The 27,598-nt window shown below is 41.7% G+C and overlaps 1 pseudogene; it reads right to left on the reverse strand.

The window, feature by feature from the left end:
- The window catches only part of LOC139406953 (glutamate receptor ionotropic, kainate 2-like), a 189,213-nt pseudogene that overhangs the window by 34,535 nt on the left and 127,080 nt on the right, over positions 1-27,598 (reverse strand).

The raw sequence follows: 27,598 nt of genomic DNA on the forward strand, positions 1-27,598 counted from the left end.
TTGTGCGTTTGGACAATTTATAGACACTGCAGTAAATAAAACCTAATAAAAACATATCAGTCTTGTCCAGGACTGGACTGGTGCGCCATAGCTAATCAGAGATTCAGTAGGCCTATATGCATGCATTACGTTTGGGGGAGAGGAGGTAACATCAAGATCCTACTACTACAAAGGGTGGCTTACTGGATATCCTCTCTAAAAACATTGACCACTAGTGGTCTGAATATTGACTTGGATCTCAGGCCCTTCTTATGACCACATTTTCCTATATGAACATGTAATTATTATTTTTTACATCATATTAGAGTACACCTGATATGTTCCCCCTGTTGATGCTCATTATATATTAAAGTTGAACCAAAAGATTACATGTAACAAAAATGAAATATGAAATTATGTGAAATTGAATTAAACAATAATATGTTATGGCTAATATGATGTACAATATTCCTTTATGTTTCTATATGATAACAATACCGTAATATATTTAATATGCCATATACTATTTTTTTTAAATAGTTTCACTAATTCATTTTAATGAACTTAATCATTATGACACACCCCTCACTACTGTCAATGGTTCCACTAATTGCACAGTGTGTCTACATAACCTGGTTCAAGTATTCATGACATTACCCTGAGGAAGGCACAGTGATGCCGAAACGTTGGTAAATACCCATTCAATTGCTGGGAGATTATACATGGAGAGTGCAACTTTTTGATTTTGATAGTTTAGTTTATTCGCCGTTAGTAAGCACCTCCACACAAACTATTATTCTGGGTGTGGGCCAGCTCATGTTTTTTATTTTTATGAAATACATTTTACCAAGACAAATAATATTCTTCATGTCTTGAATTATTCAGTAGAGGCTTCCTCTAACATGGAATTAACATCATATCCAAGAAGTCATATTTCATAACCTAATACATCGGACAATAAGCACCGAGCTCTGTTGACAGAGCGGTGCTGCTCCCTCACAACAACTTTTGAATTTTACATGTTGTGGTGGTTGTCTGCAAAGTTGTTTCCGTGGGTCACAAAAAGCTAAATTAGCATGAATTAAAGCGAGCTGAATTAAACATAAAAGGCTTTGAAAATAAAAAGTATGCTCAGTGCCTAATTTACATTTCACCGAGATACGCTTGTTTTTGTGAGACAACTTCTAAAAAGAACAGGAATTTAGCATAAAGAAAAGTGCTAAAATATGAAAATAATACATGTTATGTCTCAAAATCTTACTTCTACACAACCGTTAAAAATGAGAAGGCACTTAGAAATCCTCGTTTTTTTAAAGAAAAGCACATTTTTGGTCCAATTAAATAACATCAAATTGATCATAAATACAGTGAAGACATTGTTAATGTTGTAAATGACTATTGTAGCTGGAAACAGCTGATTTTTAATGGAATATCTACATAGGCGTACAGAGGCCCATTATCAGCAACCATCACTCCTGTGTTCCAATGGCACATTGTGTTAGTTAATCCAAGTTTATCATTTTAAAAGGCTAATTGATCATTAGAAAACCCTTTTGCAATTATGTTAGCACAGCTGAAAACTGTATCTAACCAGAATAGAAAGAGTGGGAGGCCCTGGTGCAGAACTGAGCAAGAGGACAAGTGCATTAGAGTGTCTAGTTTGAGAAACAGATGCCTCACAAGTCCTCAATGAGCAGCTTCATTAAATAGTACCCGCAAAACACCAGACTCAACTTCAACAGTGAAGAGGCGACTCTGGGATGCTGGCCTTCTAGGCAGAGTTGCAAAGAAAAAGCCATATCTCAGACTGGCCAATAAAAAGAAAAGATTAAGATGGGCAAAGGAACACAGACACTGGACAGAGGAAGATTGGAAAAAAGTGTTATGGACAGACAAATCTGTTTGAGGTGTTCAGATCACAAAGAAGAACATTCGTGAGATGCAGAAAAAATGAAAAGATGCTGGAGGAGTGCTTGACACCATCTGTCAAGTATGGTGGAGGTAATGTGATGGTCTGGGGGTGCTTTGGTGGTGGTAAAGTGGGAGATTTGTACAGGGTAAAAGGGATCTTGAAGAAGGAAGGCTATCACTCCATTTTGCAACGCTATACCCTGTGGACTATACCCTGTGGACGGCGCTTAATTGGAGCCAATTTCCTCCTACAACAGGACAATGACCCAAAGCTCCAAACTATGCAAGAACTATTTAGGGAAGAAGCAGTTAGCTGGTATTTTGTCTATAATGGAGTGGCCAGCACAGTCACCGGATCTCAACTCTATTGAGCTGTTTTGGGAGCAGCTTGACCGTATGGTACGTTAAGAAGTGCCCATCAAAACAATCCAATTTGTGGGAGGTGCTTCAGGAAGCATGGGGTGAAATCTCTTCAGATTACCTCAACAAATTGACAACTAGAATGCCAAAGGTCTGCAAGGCTGTAATTGCTGCAAATGGAGGATTCTCTGAAGCACATTAGCACATTTCTTTGACCAGGGTGCATAGCATGGTGCCATTGACAGAGATATTATAGAAAGGAGATAGGAACCCAATAAATGAAGGAACGTGTAACACCCCACACAGCAGACTGTCGACCAATTGCGTGCAAATGGTCATGCTATGTCATGCAGTTGCTAAACCAATCCCCTCTCATATGTCGAGAAACGTGCCTATTTTCCTCGAAAGTACGTAATGTCACAATTCCAAAGCTACACGATATTACAGATAGCAAGTTAATTATCTCACATCTCGGAAAATATTTGTAATGTTTTACTTCTGGTTGATGAAATTCATGCTAATGTTGGGTTTTTGAGCTAGCGCCCAATAGACTACCATGCACTCCTTGTCCCAGATTCGCCCAGAATGCACCGCACGACCAATACCGTAGCATGGGCAATGTTTCACCTTCTCCTCAAAAGTATATCTGCCGCTGTGAATGTCACCCTGTTGGGAACATCGACCTGCAGGTTGAACATGGTGAGATTGTAGACTCCTAAATTGATAGTGCAGTTTGTTTAGGCGATTTTACACCGCCAAAATTAAACATTTGTTCACAAAAAATATTGTTCTCACATATTAGTGTTATTTAACACTGTAAATTAAAGGAATGAGTTGTTTCGGGTGGCTTTTCCCCCTAAAATATTATTTTACCCATTTGTCGTTTTTTGATTGGGCACCCGACTGATTCACTCTCTCCTCTTAGTCGTCATGACTTCAGTGATCCTGCTGTGTGCATATGTGAGGCCGCAGAAAGAAAGAGAACTAGCCAAATGTATGTTTACCAGTATGGTGGAGACGCGGAGGGATTTGTTAGCCAGAGAGTCAGTGATGTTAGTCGTCTTGCTCTTGTGGTTCTCTGTCATGTTCAGCCCACTGGGAGGGTCCCATGTTCCAATCTGTTGGGGAAACATATGATCCCGGCATGTGATAAAATGGTACTGTATATGCATACACAGACAGACATGAGTTGTGAACACACGCACCAGTGGTATAAAGTCGCTAGGGAAAGTCTACACACCCCTTGCACGGTCTTCACATTTTAATGCCTTAAAATGTCATCCAAAAAAGGGATTACATTGGATTATTCCTACCAATCTACACAACCTACTCCACATTTTCAAAGTAAACGACAAATTATACAACATTTTCCAAATTAATAAGAAAATATAAATTAAGACGTATTGATTGAAAATACAGACAATCAACAACACTGCATTCACTCCACATTACTGGCCTGTATGGCAAAGTTAAAAGGAAGCATGTGTTAAAAAATCCACTCCAAATCTTTCATTCTGTTTGCAACAAGGTCGTTAAGTAATAAGGCAAGACAACATATGAAATATGTTTTTTGGGGGCCATAAAGAAAAAATCCAATACAACACAAAAGCCTACAATACAAATGCCAGGAAAGCCTGTCTTTTCAAGTATTGTGGTGGCAGCATCGCGATATGGGTATGCTATCACCAGTAGGGACTGGGGAGTTTGTCAGGTTCAAAATAAATATGAAAGGAGCAGAGGGGGCTGCAAATGTTCTTATTTTACAAGTTGGATTTGAAGATGAAAATTCAAATACACAAAACAATAAGAACAGTCATATTTATTCAATGATATCTGTATGTATTTTGTTGTGCTTGATAATTGAGCGATTTAATTAAGCATTTTCTTTTTATAAATCGCTTTTTTTTAAATAAAAAGCTACAATTCTAACTGTTTGAATGACAAGAGTGAGGATCAAGGGGGCAGAGTTTTTACCACCATCATTGGGCTTGGGGCCAAAGTATGGGTAGTGCCTCAGTGAAGCTATGGCCAGTGAAAGAGTAGATACTGTATGAGATCTAACCTCCACATCATAGAAGGATACCTGACCCTCCTCATAATCCAAAAATTCTCCCACCTTCTGGGGCTTCTCTCTGAGGAGGAGTGGGACAGCAGGTTTATCAAGAGCTTCATGCTAATTTCCCTTCCTCAGCCATATCGTCCAGTAGCCATTCTCAAGTCTCAGACAAATGTTTCTCTTCCTGTTGATGGACTCTTTTGTCACTCCTAAACCCCAATCAGTCTCCCCCTGCACCTCATAGTAAAATTGAGGAGAAGCCCTTCTTTCCTAGGACACACACACTCTTTTGGGGTTTTCAATGAGATTCTGTCTTCTGGTTGAAAACTTCTTTACAGAATAAGAGTGGGGTGTACTGTATCAGGGTCAGCTCCAAGTGATTTTCATTTTCAAAATCTGTTCCAAATTATTCCCACGCATTTTTATTTACTTTCTTTTTTTATTTCACCTTTATTTAACCAGGTAGGCCAGTTGAGAACAAGTTCTCATTTACAACTGGCCAAGATCAAGCAACAAAAACAACACAGAGTTACACATAAACAAACGTACAGTCAATAAAACAATAGAAAAAAAAGACATATGTACAGTGTAGTGTGTGCAAATGTAGAAGAATAGGGAGGTAGGCAATTTTTATTTATTTATTTCACCTTTATGTAACTAGGTAGGCTAGTTGAGAACAAGTTCTCATTGACCACTGCGATCTGGCCAAGATCAAGCAAAGCAGTGCGACACAAACAACAACACAGTGTTACACATGGAATAAACAAACACAGTCAATAGTACAATTGAAAAAAAATACAGCATGGAAAATTAAACACTGGAGTGATAGATGTGCAGAAGATGAGTGTGCAAGTAGAGATACTGGGGTGCAAAGGAGCAAAATAAATAACAGTATGGTGATGAGGTAGTTGGATGGGCGATTTACAGATTGGCTATGTACAGGTGCAGTGATCTGTGAGCTGCTCTGACAGCTGGTGCTTGAAGCTAGTGAGGGAGATAAGTCTCCAGCTTCAGTGATTTTTGCAGTTCGTTCTAGTCATTGGCAGCAGAAAACTGTTTGGAAAAGCGGTCGAAGGAGGAATTGGTTTTGGGGGTGACCAGTGAAATATACCTGCTGGAGTGCGTGTAATGGGTGGGTGCTGCTATGGTGACCAGTGAGCTGAGATAAGGTGGGGCTTTACCTAGCAACGACTTATTGATGACCTGGAGCCAATGGATTTGGCAATGAATATGAAGCGAGGGCCAGCTAACGAGAGCATACAGATCGCAGTGGTGGGTAGTACAGTGGGGCAAAAAACGTATTTAGTCAGCCACCAATTGTGCAAGTTCTCCCACTTAAAAAGTTGAGAGAGGCCTGTAATTTATCATAGGTACACTTCAACTATGACAGACTAAATGAGAAAAAAAATCCAGAAAATCACAGACTGCATCCAATTTGCTGAGTAGAGTGTTGGAGGCTATTCTGTAAATTACATTGCCGATGTCAAGGATCGGTAAGATAGTCAGTTTTACTAGGGTATGTTTGGCATCATGAGTGAAGGATGCTTTGTTGCAAAATAGGAAGCCGTTTCTAGATTTAATTTTGGATTGGAGATGTTTGATGTGAGTCTGGAAGGAGAGTTTACAGTCTAACCAGACACCTAGGTATTTGTAGTTATCCACATATTCTAAGTCAGAACCATCCAGAGTAGCGATGCTGGACGGGTGGGTAGGTGTGGGCAGCGATCGGTTGAAGAGCATTTAGTTTTGCTTGCATTTAAGAGCAGTTGGAGGCCACGGAAGGAGAGTTGTATGGCATTGAAGCTCGTCTGTAGGTTAGTTAACACAGTGTCCGAAGAAGGGCCAGAAGTATACAGAATGGTGTCGTCTGCGTAGAGGTGGATTAGAGAATCACCAGCAGCAAGAGCGACATCATTGATGTACAGTGCCTTGCGAAAGTATTCGGCCCCCTTGAACTTTGCGACCTTTTGCCACATTTCAGGTTTCAAACATAAAGATATAAAACTGTATTTTTTTGTGAAGAATCAACAACAAGTGGGACACAATCATGAGGTGGAACGACATTTCTTGGATATTTCAAAACATTTTAACAAATCAAAAACTGAAAAATTGGGCGTGCAATTTTGCGGCTTTGAAATATCCAATAAATGTCATTCCACTTCATGATTGTGTCCCACTTGTTGTTGATTCTTCACAAAAAAATACAGTTTTATATCTTTATGTTTGAAGCCTGAAATGTGGCAAAAGGTCGCAAAGTTCAAGGGGGCCGAATACTTTCGCAAGGCACTGTATACAGAAAAAAATTCGGCCCGAGAATTGACCCCTGTGGCACCCCCATAGAGACTGCCAGAGGTCCGGACAACCGGCCCTCCGATTTGACACACTGAACTCTGCCAGAGAAGTAGTTGGTGAACCAGGCTAGGCAGTCATTTGAGAAACCAAGGCTGTTGAGTCTGCCGATAAGAATATGATGATTGACATAGTCGAAAGCCTTGGCCAGGTCGATGAATACAGCTGCACAATAATGTCTCTTATCGATGGCGGTTATGATATCGTTTAGGACCTTGAGCGTGGCTGAGGTGCACCCGTGACCAGCTTGGAAACCCGTTTGCATAGCGGAGAAGGTACAGTGGGATTCGAAATGGTCGGTGATCTGTTTGTTAAATTGCCTTTCCAAGATCTTAGAAAGGCAGGGTAGGATAGATATAGGTCTGTAGAAGTTTGGGTCCAGAGTGTCTCCCCCTTTGAAGAGGGGGATGACCGTGGCAGCTTTCCAATCTTTGGGGACCTCAATAAATAGGCCATAGAGGCGAAATAATTACAATTTAACATTAACACTGGAGTGAAAGATGTGCAGATGAAGTGCAAGTAGAGATACTGGGGTGCAAAAGAGCAAGAGTGTAAGTAATAATATGGGGATGAGGTAGTTGGGTGTGCCATTTACAGATTGGTTGTGTACAGGCACAGTGATCGGTAAGCTGCTCTGACAGCTGATGCTTAAAGTCAGAGAGGGAGATATAAGTCTCCAGTTTCTGTGATTTTTGCAATTCGTTCCAGTCACTGGCAGCAGAGAACTGAAAGGAAAGGAAATGTTGGCTTTGGGTATAACTAGTGAAATATACCTGCTGGAGCGCGTGCTACGGGTGGGTGTTAATATGGTGACCAGTGAGCTGAGATAAGGTGGGGCTTTACCTAGCAAAGACTTGTAGATGACCTGGATCCAGTGGGCTTGGCATAGAGAGATACAGTGTACAAAACATTAAGAACACCTACTCTTTCCACGACCTAGAATGACCATATCAAATAAAATGTATTTGTCACACACATGGTTAGCAGATGTTAATGCGAGTGTAGCGAAATGCTTGTGCTTCTAGTTCCGACAATGCAGTAATAACCAACGAGTAATCTAACCTAACAATTCCAAAACTACTACCTTATACACACACAAGTGTAAAGGGATAAAGAATATGTACATATAGATATGAATGAGTGATGGTACAGAACGGCATAGGCAAGATGCAGTAGATGGTATCGAGTACAGTATATACATATGAGATGAGTAATGTAGGGTATGTAAACAAAAGTGATTTTGAAATTATGCTTTACAGCCAAAGCAAGACAAGCGTTTGTGTAAGTTTATCGATAGCCTAGCATAGCTTTATGTCCAGCGAGCAGCAGGAAGTTTGGTCACGAAAATCAGAAAAGCAATCAAATTAACCGTTTACCTTTGATGATCTTCGGATGTTTTCACTGACGACTCCCAGTTAGACAGCAAATGTTCCTTTTGTTCCATAAAGATTATTTTTATACCCAAAATTCCTCCGTTTGTTTGTCACGTTGTGTTGAGAAATTCACCGGAAATAGCGGTCACGACAACGCTGAAAGAAACTATATCCATAATATTGACAGAAACATGGCAAACGTTTTTTATAATCAATCCTCAAGGTGTTTTTCAAATATCTATTAGATACTATATCAACCGGGACAATTGGCTTTTCAGTAGGAGCGAGAGGAAAAATGACTACTTTTGTCTTTTACACAAGAATCACTGAGAGCCCTCAGCTGGCCAATTACGCAATGTAGTCGCTTATGCTCATTCTTCAACATAAAGGCGTGAAACTACGTCACAATGCTGTAGACACCTTAGGGAATACGTAGAAAAAGGAATCTGGTTGATATCCCTTTCAGTGGCCAATAGGGGTGCATAGGAAGACAACGGTTTTAAAACATGAGTCACTTCCTGATTGGATTTTTCTTAGGCTTTCGCCTGTAATATCTGTTCTGTTATGCTCACAGACAATATTTGGACAGTTTTGGATCCTTTAGAGTGTTTTCTATCCTAAGCTGTCAATTATATGCATATTCTAGCATCTGGTCCTGAGAAATAGGCGGTTTACTTTGGGAACGTTATTTTTCCAAAAATGAAAATAGTGCCCCCTAGTTTCAAGAGGTTTTTAATAAACAAATTAGGCACATTTGGGCAGTCTTGATACAACATTGTGAACAGAAATGCAACGGTTCATTGGATCAGTCTAAAACGTTGCACATACACTGCTGCCATCTAGTGGCCAAAATCTAAATTGGACTGGGCTGGAATAATATATTATGGTCTTTCTCTTGCATTTCAAAGATGGTACAAAAAAAAATAACAGTTGGTTTTTTCTTTGTATTATCTTTTACCAGATCTATTGTGTTATTCTCCTACATTTCGTTCACATTTCCACAAAATACAAAGTGTTTCTTTTCAAATGATACCAATAATATGCATATCCTTGCTTCAGGGCCTGAGCTACAGGCATTTAGATTTGGGTATGTCATTATAAGCTAAAATAGAAGAAAAAAAAGAGGCGGATCCTTGTTAATCTCACGTTCTATCTACGAACTAAATATACATTCCTGCAACCCCCCTCACCCAATGTGGTACGGATCTGCTATTTTTATTCCTTATAACTGGAACTTCCATTAGGAGTTAGCCAGCTAACTAGCTACTAGTCTTTGTTAGCCACGGCTAGCGGTCTTCACCTTTAGCTTCACCAGCCAGCCTTAGCTCGGATAATACCTGCCAGTCAGCACAGTGCGATATCTACCCAGAGCATATCAGACTGCTTCTCTATACCACATCACTGGATTTCTGCCGCTCTGGATCATTACACAGGATAATCGCAGTTAGCTAGCTGCAAACGAGTGGCTACTGTTAGCTAACGCCTCTATCCCGAAGCAAGAACCAAGTAGCCTTGAGCGAGCCTCGAGCTAGGCCCATATACCAGCTAATTCTAGGGCTACAATACCTCCTTTGCCAATTGGCCTGGACCCTTTATTGTCGTCACGGAGACCCGCCGATCCATCACGACTGGACTGCCGACGTGATTGCCCGATGTGGTCTCAACAGGCTATTCTGTTACGATATCGCAGAAGAACCATCTACTAGTCCCGGCCCAATAGCTTTTCTGAACGCTGTGTCCCCTGCTCGCCTAGCATAGTAGTGACTACCGAACTGCACCCTGACTCACCTATTGATGCTATTTTAACACTATGATCACTCAGCTACACAGCTGATGCCCCCTGGACTGTTTAAATAACACGGTACCTCATTTTGTTAACCTGTCAGCCCCAGCCTCGAACTCAGGTCCTGTATGTACCTAACTGACCCGCTCTGCCCATTCATCGCCATTTACCCATTGTTGTCTTAGCTCTCCTGATCAACACCTGTGATTGCTTTATGCCTCTCTCCAATGTCAATATACCTTGTATACTGCTGTCTTGGCTATTTCTTAATGTTTTATTTCACTGGAGAGCCATCATTCCCGCTCAACATGCCGTCGATAGCTTTTTTGTCCCACCCCACACACATGCGGAGACCTCAGCTGGCTTAACTGGTGCCTCCAGAGACGAAACCTCACTCATCATCACTCAACGCCTAGGTTTACCTCCACTGTACTCATATCATCGTCTGTGCATTATGCCCTGATTCTATTCTACCATACCATTGCCTGTGCATTATGCCCTGATTAAATTCAACCATTGCCTGTGCATTATGCCCTCATTCTATTCTACCATACCATTGCCTGTGCATTACGCCCTGATTCTATTTTACCATACCATTGCATTATGCCCTGATTCTATTCTACCATACCATTGTGTGTGCATTATGCCCTGATTCTATTCTACCATACCATTGTCGGTGCATTATGCCCTGATTCTATTCTACCATACCATTGTCTGTGCATTATGCCCTGATTCTATTCTATTGCGCCCAAAAAACTGCTCCTTTATTCTCTGTTCCCAAAGCACTAGACGACTAGTTCTTATAGCCTTTAGCCATACCCTTATCCTACTCCTCCTCTGGTGATGTAGAGGTTAACCAAGGCCCTGTAGACCCCAGTTCCACTCTTATTACATACTACCTCAATTGGCCAGACCAACCAGTGTTCCCGCACATTGGCTAACCGGGCTATCTGCATTGTGTCCCACCACCCGCCAACCCCTCTTTTTACGCTACTGCTACTCTCTGTTCATCATATATGCATAGTCACTTTAAGCATACCTACATGTACATACTACCTCAATAAGCCTGACTAACACTGCATCGCAGTGCTAGCTGTGTCACCAGAGACTCTGGGATCGAGTCTATAACGCTAGTTAATATGGTGACAACAATGTAGGCTGTTTAGCGGTTATGGTATGAAGGTTTGGCTTGGTGAGTTTAGTCCACATTTGAAGGGAAAAAGTTAGAGGAGGACAGTATGTAGATGGGAAAGGGAATTATACAACGAGCAAAGTGATGATGCTGTACGTGGCTGCTATGAAAGTGACTGTGTGTGCTGTTGATCAGGGGTATATTGATTCCGTCAATTCCTTTGCAAAACCTTTCTTAAATGTAAGCAAATGGAACAAAACAGGGATGGACGTACCTGACTTTGTCCAATAGAAACGTTGGTTTTAGTTGGGCTAATGATTACACCCAAGATCAGCTAGACGCATGCGAGAGTGTGCAAGGTAGTATTGCACACTGTCTGTCACCTTGAGTACTCCAATTTGTCTTTTGACCTGTGCACCTTCGTTATAAACTTTAATTTGTAGGCTAGGTTGTAGTAACCTCATGAAGGGTATTGGGCAAATTTGAGTATAATGTAGTAGCCTAAACCTATCAATGTTACGTTGAGCTGGATGAATAGAATATGAATTACAATCATCGAATATCATCCAATATGCTGTAATAGAAATAAGGTCATGCTAATAAAAATCCTCCTCCTAATCTGAAACACCCCCGACCACCACTGACCAACTCACACACACAAACTCACTTTTTCCAGTCCTTCCTCCTTTAGACTGATTACGTCCAGGTCGAAGTCTGTTCTCAATCCGTTAGTTTTGTTGAAGAGGATGTGTCCAGTCAAGCCATCCCAATGGGCCTATAGAGAGGGGCACACACACACACACACACACACACACATTTCAATTAGCTAGACGTTCCGCATGGCTCTCTCCACACAGTCTGCATTTAAATACAACAATAAACTTTGAGAGACGAGCACCACAGAGGCTTGTTTGACAGGTATTGGAGTTCATTACACTGTGAAGTTGGTTGTGTTTGAATTTTTACTTCAAAGTGATTGGAGGATCAGAGAGAAACGTCGCTGGGAGAGATATGAAAGACTAAAGTGGGGGGGGGGGGGGGGGACAGTACATTTGTTTTTAAGCAGGGAGTCATGCTGAGACCATGGCATCTTTTCCAGTTCTGAATGAACACATCAATAAAAAACAAGTACACTTATATATATATAAGTGAATACTTTGTGAAAATTAATGTATTAATTAATTTTCACAAAGTATTCATTTTCACAAAGTCTGATGCCTCAGTTTGTATGATGGCAATTAATTGCAAAGTCCCTCTTTGCCATGCAAACTGAATCCCAAAAACACATTTCCACTGTATTTCAGCCCTGCCACAAAAGGACCAGCTGACATCATGCCAGTGATTCTCTCATTGACACAGGTGTGAGTGTTGATGAGGACAAGACTGGAGATCACTCTGTCATGCTGATTGAGTTTGAATAACAGACTGGAAGCTTCAAAAGGAGGGTGGTGCTTGGATTCATTGTTCTTCCTCTCTCAACCATGGTTACCTGCAAGGAAACACGTGCCGTCATCATTTCTTTGCACGAAAAGGGCTTCACAGGCAAGGATATTGGTGCCAGTAAGATTGCACCAAAATCAACCATTTATCGGATCATCAAGAACTTCAAGGAGAGCAGTTCAATTGTTGTGAAGAAGGCTTCAGGGCGCCCAAGAAAGTCCAGCAAGCGCCAGGACCATCTCCTAAAGTTGATTCAGCTGCGGGATCGGGGCACCACCGGTATAGAGCTTGCTCAGGAATGGCAGCAGGCAGGTGTGAGTGCATCTGCACACACAGTTAGGTGAAGACTTTTGGGAGGATGGCTTGGTGTCAAAAAGGGCAGCAAAGAAGCCACTTCTCTCCAGGAAAAACATCAGGGACAGACTGATATTCTGCAAAAGGTACAGGGATTGGACTGCTGAGGACAGGGGTAAAGTCATTTTCTCTGATGAATCCCCTTTCCGATTGTTTGGGGGCATCCGGAAAAAAGCTTGTCCGGAGAAGACAAGGTGAGCGCTACCATTAGTCCTGTGTCATGCCAACAGTAAAGCATCCTGAGACCGTTCATGTGTGGGGTTGCTTCTCAGCCAAGGGAGTGGGCTCACTCACAATTTTGCCTAAGAACACAGCAATGAATAAAGAAAGAATGGTACCAAAACATCCCCTGAGAGCAACTTTCCCCAACCATCCAGGAACAGTTTGGTGACGAACAATGCCTTCTCCAGCATGATGGAGCACCTTGCCATAAGGCAAAAGTGATAACTAAGTGGCTCGGGGAACAAAACATCGATATTTTGGGTCCATGGCCAGGAAACTCCCCAGACCTTAATCCCATTGGGAACTTGTGGTCAATCCTCAAGAGGCGAGTGGACAAACAAAAACCTGCAAATTCTGACAAACTCCAAGCATTGATTATGCAAGAATGGGCTTCCATCAGTTCCATTGTCAATAAAAGCCTTTGACACTTATGAAATGCTTGTAATTCTACTTCAGTATTCCATAGTAACATCTGACAAAAATATCCAAAGACACTGAGGCAGCTAACTTTGTGGAAATTAATATTTGTGTCATTCTCAAAACTTTTGGCTGTACACACACACACTACCGTTCAAAGGTTTGGGGTCACTTAGAAATGTCCTTGTTTTTGAAAGAAAAGCACGTTTTTGACCATTAAAATAGAATCAAATTGAAATACAGTGTAGGCATTGTTAGTGTTGTAACTGACTATTGTAGATGGAAACGGCTGAATTTTAATGGAATATCTACGTAGGCGTACAGAGGCCCATTATTAGCAACCATCACTCCTGTGTTCCAATGGCACGTTGTGTTAGCTAATCCAATTGTATCATTTTAAAAGGCTAATTGATCATTAGAAAACCCTTTTGCAATTATGTTAGCACAGCTACAAACTGTTGTACTGATTAAAGAAGCAATTAAACTGGCCTTCTATAGACTAGTTGAGTATCTGGAGCATCAGCATTTGTGGGTTCAATTACAGGCTCAAAATGGCCAGAAACAACTATCTTTCTTCTGGGACATTTCAGTCTATTCTTATTCTGAGCAATGAAAGCTATTCCATGCAAGAAATTGCCAAGAAACTGAAGATCTCGTACAACACTGTGTACTACTCCCTTCACAGAACATCACAAGCTGGCACTAACCAGAAGAGAAAGAGGAGTGGGAGTCCCCGGTGCACAACTGAGCAAGAGGATACGTATATTAAAGTGTCTAGTTTGAGAAACAGACCCCTCAGAAGTCCTCAACTGGCAGCTTCATTACTCACTAAACACCAGTCTCAACGTCAACAGTGAAGAGGTGACTACGGGACGCTGGCCTTCTAGGCAGAGTTCCTCTGTCCAGTGTCTGTTCTTTTTCCCATCTTAATCTTTTCTTTTTATTGGCCAGTCTGAGATATGGCTTTTTCTTTGCTGCTCTGCCTAGAAGTCCAGTATCCCGGAATCGCCTCTTCACTGTTGATGTTGAGACTGGTGTTTAGTGAGTTACTAAATAAACTGAATAGTGGTAACTTAAACACGAGCCATAGTCATATTAACTTAATTACATGAAGTCATACTTACTGAATTCCTCCTAATCTGTATTTCAATGAAATGCTAACATTTTAAGTATTCTGGTACCTCTTTGATGAGGCTTATAAAGCGCGCTCCGAAGCGCCAGGGTTTGTGGCGGTTGCACTGCAGCGAGCTGACAGTGATCTGCTGCGACTGCTGCACTGCCACCGCTACCACGTGCACCGCGTCGTACATCAGCGCTGCGTCTGTCTGCACAGAGAGAGAGATATGATGTCAGAGCATTATTGCATCATGAGACAAAAGGTGTCTCTTGCTAAATAGATTTGATTAGATTTCCATTACACAACCTGTATAAGGTTAAATACAATACATTGTTATGTCAGAGCATGATTACATAATAAAGTGCATTATGATGTCAGATCATTATTAGGCCTGCTTCATCAAGGGCTTTCTGATGTCAGAGCATTATTATATCATGAAGGGCACTATAATGTCATAGTATGTTTTATTAAACCTGCACTGCGTAACTATGTGGGTATAGGTGTTTTTGGACCCTTCTGACAAGAATGTAGTATTTCTTTGAGATTTGAACACGTATCCCAGAAACCCCAGCTCTCATTGGTCGGATGACGTAGCATCAACATCTTCAGGAAATATGAGACTGTGGATGCATGCGATGTGATAACAGTTATGGACAACATTGAAGATAACTTGATTCTACTTGAGAAACAATGTCTTACGAACAAGTACATTTTTTTTACATGTTAAAATATTCACGTTGTCAGCTAAAAAGGTAGGTAACGTTAGCTAGCTAGCTAAATGGTTGTCAATAGTTACAGTGAATTTCCCTGTCTGGTAAAAGCTTTTTACATTAGTTAAGACTTTTGTAAATAAAAAAGTGTAAAATAATGAATTTTGACTATCATAGCTCTGCATTCATTGAAAATAACTTTGGTTTTGGCTAGTCCTTTGCCCTTCATGCATGCCTCCAACTCAATCATCAAGTTTGCAGACGACACAACAGTAGTAGGCTTGATTACCAACAACAATGAGACTCGGTGTGTGGTGTCAGCAAAACAACCTCTCACTGAACGTCAACAAAACAAAGGAGATGATCGTGGACTTCAGGAAACAGCAGAGGGAGCACCCCCCTATGCACATAGACGGGACAGCAGTGGAGAAGGTGGAAAGTTTTAATTTCCTCGGCGTACACATCACAGACAAACTTAAAATGGTCCACCCACATAGTGTGGTGAAGAAGTCGCAACAGCGGCTCTTCAATCTCAAGAGGCTGAAGAAATTGAGCTTGTCACCTAAAACCCTCACAGGCTTTTACAGATGCAAAATTGAGAGCATCCTGTCCGGCTGCATCACCGCCTGGTATGGCAACTGCGCCACCCACAACCGCAAGGCTCTTCTGAGGGTGGTGAGATCTGCACAACGCATCACCCGGAGAAAACTACCTGCCCTCCAGGACACCTACAACACCCGATGTCACAGGAAGGCCAAAAAGATAATCAAGGACAACCACCCGAGCCACTGCCTGTTCACCCCGCTATCATCCAGAAGGTGAGGTCAGTACAGGTGCATCGAAGCTGTACTCCTAGCTATACTAGCTAGCTAATAACATTACTGGGATGGCCCCTTGATTCTCGAGAGCTATGGCTATAAAGATGTGGTGTATGGATTGTAGATGTGTTATACTCTTCTGCATGAAAATCATTATTGCTTATACATAAAAGACCATGTATTGAACATTACCATACAATCCTAATAAGTGTTGTGTCCCTATTTTGTTCTGTAGGATTCCAGTTTTGAAGAGCCATAGACCATCCAGGGGCACAGGCAGAGCTGCAGAAAGAAAGAATTGGACAGGAAGATCTTGAAAGTGCTGCCTGACTGCAAGAAGAGAGGCTTGCCGAGATGATGGTTAGTAAAAATATTTCACCTGTGGTACTATTTACCCATTTCACAACATTATAATCATATCACACAACATTTGGTTGCATTCTGTAATTTCATGTTACTTTTTTCTTATCATTACAGCTTTAATTGCAAGAACTGTCCTTTGAAGAAAGGGGAGAGGTGCTGAAACTGGCTGCTTCCAGTCTACCTGGAAGAGTACCGGAGAGCAAGCCTAGGGTCTCCAGACAACCTCGCTGGTGCACCTGCATGAATTGCAGGGAGACACTCCTACACATTATTACACACAACTCCTGCCATTTCACCACTGCAATATTCCATTTATTTATTACCAAGTATGTTTACATAACAGGTTAACACTTTCCACAACTACACTATACTTTATTCTTCATTTGGATTTTTGTGTGAATTTTTCTTTAGCCTGGGTTATATCAGTTCAGTACTTTATCGGAATGTTTCCCTTACACTGTGCTTTTGTTATTTTGGGGAAGATTACGGAGACTACCTTGTATATCTCCTTCATAAAACTATAATACCTGACCTGTATAATTGGACTGACTTGTTTTGTACTGTATTTACACGAGGGTAGTCCATCCGTCTTTCTGGATATCTATCCACCTGTAGGTTTGCTAAATTAAAGTGTAAACTGTCAAGAGCATAGATATCCAGGAAAAGAGAATAGTTTAGTAAATCATTCTAAAACATTCCAAAAGTACAATAATGATGACTATATGCTAGACAGAAAATGCACAAGTATTGTTTCTCAAAAGTTTATTGTTGCCCCCACAAACCTCCCTTATTTATATGATTGATATGTTTTGTTGCAGGCCCACCTCTTCCAAAAACAATTCTGAGTTTTCTGAAGGTTTTAAAACTTCCCGGGAACCACCAAGTCTGACAGCAGGGAAAGCTCCGGTCCTTCCCAGCTCAAAGGTGTGCTTACTGCACCCGTGTTGTGTGGCGAGCATTTCCTCGAAGTTGTAGCAGCTCAGGCGTTGTTGGTGGTGCTATTTCAGGGAGTCTTGGGTCATCTGATCTTAGGATCATTCTGCTTGGTACCCCCAGTCTTCTCAACATTGCTTTCTGAAGTTCTGGGATGTCAGTGTAGTCCTTTGCAGTTTTCAATGAGTAGACACTTCAGACTTGTTATTGTAGTCTCCTCTAGCTGAAAGATAGAATAATATTTGGTGAGAATTAACTATCACACCTGACGATCACACCGATCACATTCTAAACTGAAGACCATGATTAGTTGATTATTGGAGTCATGAGTTAGCCGGGACTAAAGTGTGACAGCAATCAAGCCCCTGATGACTGGAGTGACCATCCCTGACTTAGATCAGAGATAAAAAAAAAATAGAATGTAGTGTCGTGACTATCATTAATGTGATGATGGTTATTTTATCAAATCAATTAACTTTGTTTAATTATTTAAATTATTGAATGAATCATGTAATAATTAACTCATTAACAATCTTGGGGCACCACGGAAAAAGTTTGTTTAATGAGTTACTGTTTCCCGAATTAACTCAAGAATATATCAGAATATATTGTTATCATATTAGTCATCCATTAATTATTACCACCTCATCGCAGTCTCATTCTGAACATCGTTGACTTCAAATCTGCACAAACCTTACTCTAAATGATGATACAGCGATAGAAATAAATAATTAAGCCAATTTGTGTATCTAACTAAATAATCCCACAGAAATACATAAAGGTTGAATTGATTACTAACATAATGCAATGAAAAGTCCCTAGTGGACTAACCCGATATGACAGCTGGATACACAATGAAAGGGGTGGGGAAAGAAAGAGCAGGAGAAGGAGAGACAAAGGAATTCAACTATCGTACAAACACTTGAATAATAGGCTCATCGTAAATGGGGATATCTAGCACCCTAACAACCGCTCATTCGGATTTAGAATATATATCTTGAAGGACTTCCCACATATGCTGAGCACTTGTTGCTTTTCCTTCACTCTGCGGTCCAACTCATCCAAAACTATCTCAATTGGGTGATTGGGTAATTGCGGAGGCCAGGTCCTCTGATGCAGCACTCCACCATTATCCTTCTTGGTCAAATAGCCCTTACACAGCCTGGAGGTGTGTTGGGTCATTGTCCTGTTGAAAAACAAATGATAGTCGCACTAAGCGCAAATATATATATATATAACGTATATTTACGCTTAGATGTCTTTGTCTGTTGTCTCTCTGTTGAAACCCCTTGATCCGTATGTGATGAATAGTTCGACAGAAAGTCTCTGGTTGTCACCAGAGGTCACAATGTCCTTAGTAGTTGTAGTAGTAGGCTTTCCTTTGTTCTGGAAGTGTTCATTAGACTGGATACATCAGATGTGCCAATGATCGTTTAAAACTGTTCTTCTTCTCTCGTCTTCGGTCGAGTTTCCTAGACTACGTTACATGAGGAGCTGCAGGCGGTGCATGTCTTAGCCTAATCTTCTTTTTCTCTGTTGAGTTTCAAAGGGCCTTACCAATTCGTAACATTCTGCTCATGCTGTTGGTCACACTGCCTGTATACTGGTCTAGTAGTTTTAAACCATTTTACACACCAGTAGCAACCCGGCAATGTACTGGTCTAATGTACAATTTGTTAGCAGTCCTTTTATACACTGGAAAAAAGAGGCGTTCCGTCCTGTTGGCATAATGTCACGTGGGCGTGGTTACTGACTGGGTAAAACTTTCTATGACAACAATTATCTCATTTAGAAGGCTAAAATCGAATTGCTATCTTTTCACAAATAGTTTAATATTTAATCATATTAGATTTACAACATTTAGATGTGAACCATTGAATGCGTACACTTTCAAAGATACAATTATTTAGTGACACCATCCATAATGAGATCACAAAACAACAACTGATATGACACGATTATTATTTGGAGCCCCACCAACCATTTCCCACATTGTTTATGTTAGAAATATTGTTTCAATGTCCAATCTTTTGATGTTAAAGTATACAAAGTCTCGCTCTGTTGTAACACTCAGACATTCTAGTCTCAATACCGCAAAGGCAAGAGAGAGAGAAAGATTACGACCGGTTGATAAGTCATACAACTGGCCCAACTTCCCCCCCTTTCCTCTCTGGTGGGAGAGAGGTGGGGAGCTCTCTTTGATCCTCACCCAGGAGTGAAAGTCACGACAGTTGTGTTGTACAACAGCTGTATAAAGACAGGGCATTCAGATTAAGAACACGAGATGTGCAGTTGAGAACGTTTCTGATGTAACGGTGCCGCTTTACAATTTTGTGATGAAACTTTGAAACAAAGTCGACACTTATTGTAGCAAATGAGTGTCATAAAATACATGCACCAGAAACAGGGTACAGTAATTGTACTTGTCAGAAATGTCAGCAAGCCATGCAAACTACAATGCCAGTCAAAAGTTAGGACAAACCTACTCATTCAAGGGTTTTTCTTAATTTTTACTTTTTTCTACATTGTAGAATAATAGTGAAGACATCAAAACTATGAAATAACACATATGGAATCATGTATTAACCAAAAACGTGTTAAACAAATCTAAATCTACTTTATATTTGAGATTCTTCAAAGTAGGAACACTTTGCATTGATGACAGCTTTGCACACTCTTGGCATTTTCTCAACCAGTTTCACCTGGAATGCTTTCCAACAGTCTAGAAGGACTTCCCACATATGCTGAGCACTTGTTGCTTTTCCTTCACTCTGCGGTCCAACTCATCCAAAACTATCTCAATTGGGTGATTGGGTAATTGCGGAGGCCAGGTCCTCTGATGCAGCACTCCACCACTATCCTTCTTGGTCAAATAGCCCTTACACAGCCTGGAGGTGTGTTGGGTCATTGTCCTGTTGAAAAGCAAATGATAGTCGCACTAAGCGCAAACAGTGTCACCAACAAATCACTGCCACACCATCACACTTCCTCCTACATGCTTCACAGTGGTGACCATACACGTGGAGATCATCCGTTCACCTACTCTGGGTCTCACAAAGACACGGTGGTTGGAACCAAAAATCTGAAATTTGGACTCATCAGACCAAAGGACAGCAGAGGTAACTCTAGGTCATCTTTTCCTGTGGCGGTCTTCATGAGAGCCAGGTTCATCATAGCGCTTGATGGTTTTTGCCCCTGCACTTGAATTAACTTTCAAAGTTTTGTCTTAAAATAATGATGGACTGTCGTTTCTCTTTGCTTATTGGAGCTGTTCTTGCCATAATACAGACTTTTTCTTTTACCAAATAAGGCTATCTTCTGCATACCAACCCTACATTGTCACAACACCACTGATTGGCCCAAACGCATTAAGAAGGGACTAAATTCCTTAAATTAATGTTTAACAAGAGACACCTTTTATTTTATTTTATTTAACCTTTATTTAACCAGGTAGGCTAGTTGAGAACAAGTTCTCATTTGCAACTGCGACTTTTTTTAAGATAAAGCAAAGCAGTGTGACACAGACAACAACACAGAGTTACACACGGAGTAAACAATAAACAAGCCAATAACACAATAAACAAGTCAATGACACAGTAGAAAAAAAGAAAGTCTATGTACAGTGTGTGCAAAAGGCATGAGGAGGTAGGCAATAAATAGGCCATAGGAGCGAATAATTACAAATTAGCAGATTAACACTGGAGTGATAAATTAGCAGATGATGCTGTGCAAGTAGAGATACTGGTGTGCAAAAAGCAGAAAAGTAAATCAAATAAAAACAGTATAGGGATGTGGTAGGTAGATTGGGTGGGCTATTTACAGATGAACTATGTACAGCTGCAGCGATCGGTTAGCTGCTCAGACAGTTGACTTTTTAAAGTTGGTGAGGGAAATAAAAGTCTCCAACTTCAGCGATTTTTGCAATTCGTTCCAGTCACTGGCAGCAGAGAACTGGAAGGAAAGGCGGCCAAATGAGGTGTTGGCTTAAGGGATGATAAGTGAGATATACCTGCTGGAACGTGTGCTACGGGTGGGTGTTGTTATCGTGACCAGTGAACTGATATAAGGCGGAGCTTTACCTAGCATAGACTTATAGATGACCTGGAGCCAGTGGGTGTGGCAACGAATATGTAGCGAGGGCCAGCCGACTGGAGCATACAGGTCGCAGTGGTGGGTGGTATAAGGTGATTTGGTAACAAAACAGACGGAACTGTGATAGACTGCATCCCGTTGGCAGAGTAGAGTGTTAGAAGCTATTTTGTTTGGCGGCGTGAGTGAAGGAGGCATTGTTGCGAAATAGAAAGTCAATTCTAGATTTGATTTTGGATTGGAGATGTTTAATATGAGTCTGGAAGGAGAGTTAAAGTCTAGCCAGACACCTAGGTATTTACAGTTGTCCACATATTCTAGGTCGGAACCGTCCAGGGTGGTGATGCTAGTCGGGCGACTAAGCAGCGAACGTTTGAAAAGCATGCATTTGGTTTTACTAGTGTTTAAGAGCAGTTGGAGGCCACGGAAGGAGTGCTGTATGGCATTGAAGCTCGTTTTGAGGGTAGTTAGCACAGTGTCCAAGGAAGGGCCAGAAGTATACAGAATGGTGACGTCTGCGTAGAGGTGGATCAGGGAATCTCCCGCAGCAAGAGCGGCATCGTTGATATATACAGAGAAAGGAGTCGGCCCGAGAATGGAACCCTGTGGTACCCCCATAGAGACTGCTAGAGGTCCGGACAACATGCCCTCCGATTTGACACACTGAACTCTGTCTGCAAAGCAGTTGGTGAACCAGGCGAGGCAGTTGTCAGAAAAACCAAGGCTATTGAGTCTGCCGATAAGAATACGGTGATTGACAGAGTCGAAAGCCTTGGCCAGGTCGATGAAGACGGCTGCACAGTACTGTCTTTTACCGATGGCGGTTATGATATCGTACGGCTGAGGTGCACCCGTGACCGGCTCGGTAGCCGGATTGCACAGCGGAGAAGGTACGGTGGGATTCGAAATGGTCAGTGATCTGTTTCTTAACGTGGCTTTCGAAGACTTTAGATAGGCAGGGCAGGATGGATACAGGTCTGTAACAGTTTGGGTCTCGGGTGTCACCCCCTTTGAAGAGGGGGATGACCGCAGCAGCTTTCCAATCTTTAGGGATCTCGGACGATACGAGAGGTTGAACAGAATGGTAATAGGGGTTGCAACAATGGCGTCGGATAGTTTTAGAAAGAGAGGGTCCAGATTGTCTAGCCCAGCTGATTTGTACGGGTCCATGTTTTGCAGCTCTTTCAGAACATCTGCTGTCTGGATTTGGGTGAAGGAGAAGCTGGGGCGGCTTGGGCGAGTAGCTGCGGGGGAGGCGGAGCTGTTGGCAGGGGTTGGAGTAGCCAGGAGGAAGGCATGGCCAGCCGTTGAGAAATGCTTCTTGAAATTTTCGATTATCATGGATTTATCAGTGGTGACCGTGTTACCTAGCCTCAGTGCAGTGGGCAGCTGGGAGGAGGTGCTCTTCTTCTCCATGGACTTTACAGTGTCCCAAAACTTTTTGGAGTTAGAGTGACAGGATGCTAATTTCTGCTTGAAAAAGCTAGCCTTTGCTTTCCGGACTTACTGCGTGTATTGGTTCCTGACTTCCCTGAACAGTTGCATATCGTGGGGACTATTCGATGCTATGGCAGTCCGCCATAGGATGTTTTTGTGCTGGTCAAGGGCAGTCAGGTCTGGAGTGAACCAAGGTCTATATCTGTTCTTAGTTCTGCATTTTTTGAATGGGGCATGCTTATCTAAGATGGTGAGGAAATTACTTTTAAAGAATGACCAGGCATCCTCGACTGACGGGATGAGGTCAATATCCTTCCAGGATACCCGGGCCAGGTTGATTAGAAAGGCTTGCTCGCAGAAGTGTTTTAGGGAGCGTTCGACAGAGATGAGGGGTGGTCGTTTGATCGCGAACCCATAGCGGATACAGGCAATGAGGCAGTGATCGCTGAGATCCTGATTGAAAACAGAAGAGGTGTATTTAGAGGGCAAGTTGGTCAGGATAATATCTGTGAGGGTGCCCATATTTACAGATTTAGGGTTGTACCTGGTGGGTCCCTTGATGATTTGTGTGAGATTGAAGGCATCTAGCTTAGATTGTAGGACTGCATATCCCAGTTTAGGTCACCTAACATAACGAACTCTGAAGCTAGATGGGGGTTAATCAATTCACAAATGGTGTCCAGCTGGGAGCGGAGGGGGTTCGACAGCAGGCGGCAACAGTGAGAGACTTATTTCTGGAGAGGTTAATTTTAAAATTAGAAGTTCAAACTTTTTGGGTATAGACCTGGAAAGTATGACAGAACTTTGCAGGCTATCTCTGCAGTAGATTGCAACTCCTCCCCCTTTGGCAGTTCTAACTTTAAAAAAAAAATGTATTTTACCCCTTTTCTCCCCAATTTCGTGGTATCCAAAGTGGAGTCGCAATTCAATGGCTCTGACACGAGAGGTATGTGGCAGGGTCTAAAGTCAATCACGGACTACAAAAGAAAAACCAGCCCCGTCGCGGACCACGATATCTTGCTCCCAGACAGACTAAACTCGCTTTGAGGACAATACAGTGCCACTGACACGGCCCGCTACCAAAACCTGCAGGCTCTCCTTCACTGCAGCCAACGTGAGTAAAATATTTAAACGTGTTTACCCTCGCAAGGCTGCAGGCCCAGACGGCATCCCTGGCCGCGTCCTCAGAGCATGCGCAGACCAGCTGGCTGGTGTGTTTACGGACATATTCAACCAATCCTTATCCCAGTCTGCTGTCCCACATGCTTCAACAGGGCCACCATTGTTCCTGTTCACAAGAAAGCTAAGGTGACTACCGTCCTGTAGCACTCACTTACGTCATCATGAAGTGCTTTGAGACACTAGTCAAGGACCATATCACCTCACCCTACCTGACACCCTAGACCCACTCCAATTTGCTGACCGCCCCAATAGGGCCACTGAAGACGCAATCACCATCACACTGCACACTGCCCTAACCCACCTGGACAAGAGGAATACCTACAGTGCCTTGCGAAAGTATTCGGCCCCCTTGAACTTTGCGACCTTTTGCCACTTTCAGGCTTCAAACATAAAGATATAAAACTGTATTTTTTTGTGAAGAATCAACAACAAGTGGGACACAATCATGAAGTGGAACGACATTTATTGGATATTTCAAACTTTTTAACAAATCTAAAACTGAAAAATTGGGCGTGCAAAATTAGAACAAATTCTTATTTTCATTGACGGCCTAGGAACAGTGGGTTAACTGCCTTGTTCAGGGGCAGAACGGATATGGAGAGGGAAGTGGAGAATGCAGCATATTGTTATTTTTCATTTTTTTACATTTATTTTACACATTTGTAGCTAAGAGATTTCAGTGTGCCTAGACTGCTAGATACAGTTGAAGTCGGAAGTTTATATTCACCTTAGCCAAATTAATTTCAACTCAGTTTTTCACAATTCCTGACATTTAATCCTAGTAACAATGCCCTGTTTTAGGTGAGTTAGGATAACCACTTTATTTTAAGAATGTGAAATGTCAGAATAATAGTATAGATATTAGAATCTCCCGGAATATCAGGCTCTCTGGCCAGCCAGCTTGTCACCGTGGAGACTAATGGCTCCTGATAGCCATGCCCACTCCCTGGAGAGCGTGGGCAGAGCGGGCGCTGCTGCTGTAGATGGCACAATTGGAAACAGTGCCAATCCAAAACAACACACTCTATCTACATGCCATATCATGTGCACTCTGAATGATGCCATGTGAGTGTATGATCCTAGAAACAGACAGGCAATATGACTTGATCAAAAATAAGTTTCACAGTGGTTAGGTTGTTCATTTTTGAACCCTTTTTCTCCCCAATGTCATGGTATCCAATTGGTAGTTACAGTCTTATCTCACCACTCCCGTATAGACTCGGGGGAGGCGAAGGTCGGGAGCTGTGCGTCCTCCAAAATACAACCCAACTGTTTTGATACAATGCCCACTTAACCCAGGAGCCAGCCACTGCACCCAGCCCGCCACAGGAGTCGCTAGTGCACAATGGGACAAAGAAATCCCTGCCAGCCAAACCCTCCCCTACCCCAGATGATGCTGGGCCAATTGTGCAGCGACCCATGGGTCTCCCGGTCACGGCCGGCCGCGACAGAGCCTGGACTCTAACCTAGAATCTCTAGTGGCACAGCGATGCAGTGCCTTAGACCACTGCGCCACTCAGGAGGCCAATGGTTAAGTTGTTACAAATGCACTGATATAAGTGGACGCAAGTGGCATTTCTGCAACTTTGAAAAAAATATACTTTATATCAGAGTTGTGCATGTTGTTCACATGCATATCTGCCCTCCCATTGGCTAAAATGGTCCCACCTGCTCTCACCTCACGCCTGCCTTCCATCTTTGAGGACATGCATTTCCATTGTTAGAGTGGTCACTCAAGACTATCTTGTCAATATAATAGAAAATATTTGTAGTGGGCAGCCATCTTGACTAAAGGCTGAAGTCAGAAATTATTTTAAACTAGGAAACTAGTAAGGGATATTGTATTTTCTTTGTGTTGACTAGTGATGCGTGGGTTGAATCTTAAAATTGCGTAAGCAGGTTTAGGGTTATGAAAAGCTGGAATGGATGAAGGGCTGTGGGTTGAATAAAGAGAATAAAGAGAAAAAGTTAACGTTGATCCACTGATGCAAAAGTGACAATATCAGCGTTTAATACAACAAGAGAAAAGCTGCGAAATTGATAGATGAAAATAAATAGAAAGGAGGACCAAAAGAGTAGTCTCACGTTTGGAAAGGCTTTGGTGAGGTGGTGAAAGAGGATGATAGCAGTGTTATGTGTGATGGTTGTGGTTGTGACAGTCACAAGACGGTGACTTCAAAATGTCACGTCTCTAGGTCTATAAGCTCTCACATTAAGCATTTCTTGCAGTAAAATGATAGGCCTACACGAAATGTATAGTTTTACTCGGGAACAGAAGTGGAGAAATATTATTTATTTATTTCAGCATCTTGAGAGAATGAATGTGCAGTTAAGGACCATCTATAAAAGGTGCCATCTTTATCAGTGGCATATTTCAAACACATAAAAAATGCTTCCAAGCCGACCTGAAATCTTATCAAAAACATGTTGGGTCGTTCTAACAGCTTTTTATTTGCTTAGAACCAGTCAAACTAATGTCATTTTGAAATTATGCACAGGACATTTTTCCATTGATTTTTTTTAACTGCATTTTCTCCCCACTCCCTTAACGTCTTTGCTGCAGGGGAGAAGAGATAAGACATGAGAGGAAAGAGAAAGACTTCAAGTCTACAGATGTTAACTAGATAGCATTCATTCTATCATTTATGACATTCTGGTGATCAAGGGTTTATTTTACACTTCTAGTGTAACAAGTAGGCTAATGACAGAAGTTGACTAACAAATAGCCTACCAAAATGTCAGAAGTTCACAGCAGGAATGTGGGCCTATCTAAAAAAATAAAAAATTCAAATAAATAAAATCGGTCCTATATCTGACTAGTCTGTGTATCGTCTGTTCATTGGTTATTTGATTAAAAAGACGACGTGGAAAAATGGAAAACTGTAAGTTTTTTCATTTTTCGTTTCTGATTTTGAAAAACGAAAATCTGAAAAATCTACTTGTTTTCTAATTTATGTCAAAATTGGACATGTAATGACAGAAAACAAATCACAACAACATTTAATACATTTTAAGATTTGAAACATTATAATTATAACAAAGCAATAGAACAAACTCAACAACAACGAAACAAAGTTAGCTTATTTGGCTAGCTAGCACTGGATGGCTACGTCTGTCTGTCTGTCTGTCTGTCTGTCTGTCTGTCTGTCTGTTCCAAACCTCTTTGTGTACAGTTAAGGTGTTGGATAGACAGTCGCTGCATTTGGGTTCGAGTCCCTGTCGAGAATACCCCGTGAATTCGCTACAATATACTCCAATGGTTGGTTTCACTGACCCTTCCCTTTAACTACCCCCAAATTGACCCATTTTTTAGCTACAACTTCTGAGTCTGTTGGAGAGGATCAGCTTGAGCAAAGTGAGGTAATCACTGATCTACAAATAGTATTCCCTGCCAAATAATCGTTTTTTTATGTGATTAAGACTCACCTCACCAACAAACAAAAAAATAGCCAAAAAGCACAGCCCAATCCTGGGTCAAATCTCCAATATGGCTGAATTGTAGTGTATTTACTCCTATGTTGTACACTTCATAATCAACTATATTGCAGTAATGTGCTACTACCTCTACTAAAA

The sequence above is a fragment of the Oncorhynchus clarkii genome, chromosome 4, assembly GCF_045791955.1.
Source record: "Oncorhynchus clarkii lewisi isolate Uvic-CL-2024 chromosome 4, UVic_Ocla_1.0, whole genome shotgun sequence".
In the NCBI taxonomy this organism is placed as follows: Eukaryota; Metazoa; Chordata; class Actinopteri; order Salmoniformes; family Salmonidae; genus Oncorhynchus; species Oncorhynchus clarkii.